General features: G+C 51.7%; 1 protein-coding gene across 1 annotated transcript in view; it reads right to left on the bottom strand.

The window, feature by feature from the left end:
* The window catches only part of PROM1 (prominin 1), a 127761-nt gene extending 122354 nt beyond the window's left edge, over nt 1-5407 (bottom strand). The window contains exons 1-2 of the mRNA XM_011984133.1: nt 5398-5407; nt 2069-2356 (exon numbers count right to left, since the gene is read on the bottom strand). The gene's annotated coding sequence lies outside the window, so the exon portion shown is untranslated. The remainder of the gene's footprint in view (nt 1-2068; nt 2357-5397) is intronic.
* Between the last annotated feature and the right edge of the window lie 237 nt (nt 5408-5644).

The raw sequence follows: 5644 nt of genomic DNA, 5'->3' as shown, positions 1-5644 counted from the left end.
AAAAAAAAAAAAAACAAGAATAAACTAAAGGCACCGCTAAACAGACAGACAATAGCAACAGTAAGGGGGTTCTGGTCCTCCTTACTAACTCTGCCAAGATGACAGTTGTTTGCATTCTCCAACCCTTCTTCTGCTCTTCTGTCAAAGGCGGATTTCGCATAGGGTTGGCAGGCTAGCGATCTAATAGGTAAAGCACCTGGCACGCAGCTAGAAGGCTATCTGGGGTCTGTCTGCTTCTGCTTAGCATCAATACTCTGAGCTCAACTCCACCGGGGCTCCTAGGATAACCGGGACAGAGAGGACGGTGAGAAAAGAAAAATGGGTAACATCACACAAGTTAAATCATATGAGGTTGACGATATTCGTATCTTCCATCCAAAAAACCGACAATTTCTTATGATTCAACCCAACATATCGCCGCGGTTGTTCGTGTCACGTGAGTCTTGGGGGGCACTCAAGAACTAAGATCGTGCACTTGCTCTCTTAACAAAGAACAGCTGCCGCCCTCAGGAACTCCAGCAAACCTTTCTCCAGAAAGGTCAGTCGCCCTCGCGGGCTCCAGGAGCAACCTGTTGCGGAAGGAAGCCTGGGGCGCCTGCTTCCCCGCCCTTTACCTCCAAACCACCTCCAGGCCAATCCCCCTCCCGGTCTAGCTCCCTTCTGGGAGGAAGCCTCTCGCGAGCTGCGGGACACAAAAGAATGAGCGGCGGGGCGGGCGCGGGAAGCCAAGAGACTCCAGGAATTTGCAGCCGCGCAGGGGAGGGGGTTGCCGGAGTAACTTGGCTGCTCCGAGCTTGTCGGCGCCAGTTCCCCGCCGCGGCCCCTGTTGGGCACTGATCGGGGGCGATCTTGCCAGAGAGAAGGGGTTCCGGAGCTAGTTCCTCCTTCCGATCTGACTCCCTGCCTCTCCAGACGCGGGCTCTCGGGGAAACTGATCCCGAGCTTCCGACTTTCTACAGCCATGAAGCTCCTGGTCTGTCCAAGCTCCTCTTTGTTGTCCGGTCGGCGCGTTCTGGCAGGGTGCGCCTTGAGCACCCCAGTTCTCCATCTAGCGATAGCCGCGGGTCCCCGCACACGCATGCAGAAGGGCCGTGGAGTGGGAGGCTGGGACGGTGCTTTGAGCCAGAGGTGCCTGCGTTCTCCCATGGACGCCGGGAGATGGCTTCGCTTTGCACCCCCGTATCCCTCCTCCCGCTGTGGTCTGCTGCACAGTGTTGGCCCCTTTCCGCACTCAGCCGGGGAAGCTCAGCGCCTCACGTCCCCGAGGCCATCCCTAGAGCTTCCTTTACCGCAGACTCGTTCCCAAGACCCTGGCAAATCTCACCTCGGTCGTCGTTCTCCCGGAGAGCGAGTCCGAAGTCTCTGCGGCCCCGGTCCGGTTCACACACCCACCTCCGACTCCCGCTCCGGAACCACAGCCGCCGGCTACCCCCACCACAGCCCCCACCCCAGTGGATGGAAAGAAGACCCAAGCGGGGCGGGGCGGGCCACCACTCAGCGGAAAAAGTTTGGGTTGGCCGGGCACCGGGACCACCACGCGCTCCCCGCAGTCCCTCTGGCCCCCAGCCGCTGTCCGGGTCCGCACCACCTGCTGAGGGGCCAGGGCGGCGGCGCAGAGGGCTAAGATAAGGGGGGCGCAGAGAGAACCCGTCCACTCCTCACTGTACACCCCCAGTACAGTGGAAGGAGTGCGCTCAGCCCCGCGCCTGGTCAGCAGATGCCTCTCTCGCTCCGGGATGAGGACCCAGCTACTCACCGTGCACCCGGCTCCCGCTCCTGCTCGCGCCCTAGTCACCGCTGCCGCCGCCCTTCCCTTAGCTAGCCAGGCCCTGGCTCGTGAATTATTTATGACCCGGCTTCGGGGACCACCGCGACGGCTTTCGGAGAGCCCGCCCCGCCCGCCGGCCGGGGAGGGGCTCAGGCGGCGCAGCTGCCGGACCCTCGTACATGGCTGGAGGCAGGAGAGAGGGCCCGGTGCCCCGGGGGACCTGTTGCGGCTTCCTCTGTCCCGGGCGGGGACCTGGGTATGGAGTCGCCATAATGGGAAGGATTCCTTAAACATACTCACCGCGGCGGGACTGCTGAGCGCGTGGCCAGGTGCCGCGTGGGGATCTGCCTCAGTCACTTAATGATCGCGAAACCCAAGCCCTGGACGCAGTCTGATTGGACCGGCTGAGTTGCTTCGCCACGTTGCCCGGGGCGCCCACCAGCACCTGGACAGCATCCATTTCCTGTAGAGGTGCCTGCTCAACCCCCGCACCCCCTTCTTGCAACACTCGCTCCTTTTACCCCAACAGAGTCCCTTACTTAGAATGCAGCTACCCTCCTAAAAACTCTCCTTTCTCATCCCAGCCGCCTAATTGGCGGCTTCTGTTGCCTAATCCCAATGCAATTAAAAAAAAAAAAAAAAGGAAAACATTTGAATCCTTAGTGTGCAGCAGTACCAATGCTAGTGGCTGAAGCAGTTGAAAAACGGCATAAAGCAATACACACTCCCATGTGTACACACAGGCATCTGCTACAACATGAAGCCACTGCACCTTCTTTTCTCACTGCCTGTTGGTCTTCCCGCTCTGTGAGTTGCAGCTCACCCTCGGAGTCTTCACCTTGCTACTTAGCTGAGTGGTGGAAACCTGTCGGAAGTAATCACTCCGTGTCTAACTGTCCTCACCAATTTGCACTTCACTTATTCACCACTTCTTATCTTGAAATGAGAATACTGTACTCTCTGGCAGGCAAAAAAAAAAAAAAAAGACTTAGGTAAGAAAAACACCTTCAGGATTGTGTCTAGCATGCAGTAGGTATTTAATACATGTTTGTGATATGGAGAGACAGATGAAAGGATAGATGCACAAGCTACACATGAATGATAGGCAGGAACATTAAGTCACTCTCTTTTTCATATACCCCAGAATCTAACATAAAACAGGTACTGGAAAATAAGCATTTTTTGTTTTTAATAGTTAGATTGATCTTGAGTGTGTATATTTCTAGACAAGAAATGTTAGTTCAGAAAACTTCCAAAAATTACACTAGGACATGGCAAGATTAGATGATTTGGTTCTATGTCCCCACCCGAATCTCATACTGAATTATAATTCACTGGGAGAGGGACCTAGTGGGAGGTGATTGGATTATGGGGGCAGATTTTCCCCCTTGCTGTTCTCATCATAGTGAGTGAGTTCTCATGATATCTGATGGTTTAAAAGTGTGTGGCACTTCCCCTTTGCTCGCTCTGTCTCTCCTGCTGCCATGTGAAGATGTGCTTGCTTTCCCTTCTCCTTCCACCATAATTGTAAGTTTCCTGAAGCCTCTCTGGCCATGCCTACTATACAGCCTCTGAAACCCAGTCTCAGGTAGTTCTTCATAGCAATGTGAGATCAAACGAATATGGGTGGAAAACAAATCTTCTAGTCAGGGCAGATTTCCCCTCTGCAGCCCCTGCAAATCAGAAGCCTCTGGTTGAACATCTCCTGGGGCCCCATAAACCTGCTCCTAGATAGCACTCTTAGACTGGAGCTAACGAAAAAGGTGAGTTCTCAGAGGAGTGGGTCCTGATCTCCGTCAAAGTTTGGTCCTGCCTTTTTTAATCGCTGTGACTTTGGCTGCTTAATATTTCTCTGAGCCTCAGTTTCCTGGTCTGCAAAATGAAGACAGTTATAACTCACAGGACTCATTTTCATTTCTAATAATACCAACAACAGTAGTATCAGTAGAGAGGGATGAAGCAAGATGGTCAAATAGAAGGTTTGACCACCACCCCTCCTCCACCTCAGCCAGGAACACAATTTAACAACTATCTACACACACAAGAAGCACCTTCATAAGAACCAAAAATCAGGTCAGTAACCACAATACCTGGTGTTAACTTCATATTACTGAGAGAGGCACTGAAGAAGGCAGGAAAGATAGTTTTGATTTGCCAATGCCACCAGTCCTCCATTCCCCAGCAGCAGCAGCCTTGTGGATTGGGAAAAGGAGAGTGCAGTGATTGTGAGATTTTGAATTGAACTCAGTGCTGCCCTGTCATAGCAGAAAGCAAAACTAGGCTGAACTCGGCCAATGCCTGCCCATGGAGGGAGCTGGGACTACAGGTGCCCGCCACCTCGCCCGGCTAGTTTTTTGTACTTTGTAGTAGAGACGGAGTTTCACCATGTTAGCCGGGATGGTCTCGATCTCCTGACCTCGTGATCCGCCCATCTCGGTCTCCCAAAGTGCAGGCGTGAGCCACCGTGCCTGGCCGGCAGTATTTGTTGATCATTAACTTTACCATCTTAGAAAAAGGGAAGTGGCAGGATAATAGGATCATCGTAGGGAGAAGGTCAGTAGTAAGATATATGAATAAAGATCTCTGTGACATAATTTTAAGGAAAAGTGCTGTGCCTTGATATGCATATGTAAACATCTCCATAGACCTTTTTAGTGCATAAAGAGCAGCATTGCGCTAGCAAGTCCCACCTTTCGCCCTAAGGTGGTTTTCTCCTTTCTCAGTAAACAGAACATACAATCGTGTTTTACACCGAGATGTTCCATTGCTCAGGGACCGGCAGGAGACAGATGCTTTTCTCTATCTCAACTGCCAAGAGGCCTTCTTTCCTCTTACACTAGTCCTCCTCAGCACAGACCCTTCACGCGTGTCAGGCTGGGGGACAATCAGGTCTTTCCCTTCCCACGAGGCCATATTTCAGACTATCACATGGAGAGAAACCTTAGACAATACCTAACTTTCCTAGGCAGAGGTCCCCTCGACCTTTGGCAGTGTAGGTGTCCCTGGGTACTTGAGATTAAGAGAATGGTGATGACTTTTCACAAGTATACTGCCTTCAGGCACTTGTTTAACAAAGCACACCCTGCACAGCCCAAAATCCATTAAACCTTGAGTCACCACTGCACATGTCTCTTGCAAGGACAAGGTTGGGGGTAGGGTCACAGATTAACAGCATCTCAAATACAGAACAAAATGGAGTCTCTTATATCTTCTTCTTTCTAGATAGACACAGTAACAGTCTGATCTTTCTTTTCCCCCACAGACAAGCTCTAGCCAGAGGGAACAGCCCATACCAGTGGTGAAAACTAGAGTTTCAGTAAAGTGCTCTGGGGCCCTAAATAACCTTTAAGGCAGTTTAGGGCCAAAAGGACAGCAACTCCTAAGCAAGCCCAAATGCTGAGCTCAGAGCCAGTAGACTTGGAGGGCATGCGACTTACTGAGAAACCAGACAGGGGAGCTAAGGGAGTGCTTGTAACACCCCTGCCCCAACCCCAGGTAGCGCTGTTAGTGGCTCTTCACCACTGCTTGCCCTTTTCTAGCACCCATGCCTCTTTTACCCCAGCAGAGCTCTCTTCTTGGAATGCAGCTACCCTCCTAAAAACGCTCCACTCTCAAAAACTCTCAGCCACATTAGACCCTTCTGTTGCCTAATCCCAATGCAATTAAAAAACAAACAAACAAACAAACAAATCATTTGGATCCTTAGTGTCTGCATCAGTCCCAATGCTAGTGGCTAGATTGATTAAAAATAGCATGAAGAGACCCATTCCTTCTGCTTAAAGAGAAGAGGGGGAAGAGTAAAGAGGACTTTGTTATCTTGAATACCAGTTTAGCCACAGTAGGACAGGGCATCAGTCAGAGTCATCAGGCCCCCAT

Source organism: Mandrillus leucophaeus, unplaced genomic scaffold (genome assembly GCF_000951045.1).
Source record: "Mandrillus leucophaeus isolate KB7577 unplaced genomic scaffold, Mleu.le_1.0 Scaffold261, whole genome shotgun sequence".
Lineage (NCBI taxonomy): Eukaryota > Metazoa > Chordata > Mammalia > Primates > Cercopithecidae > Mandrillus > Mandrillus leucophaeus.
The sequence above is the reverse complement of the archived record's forward strand: the minus strand, read 5'-3'. Positions and strand labels throughout refer to the sequence as shown.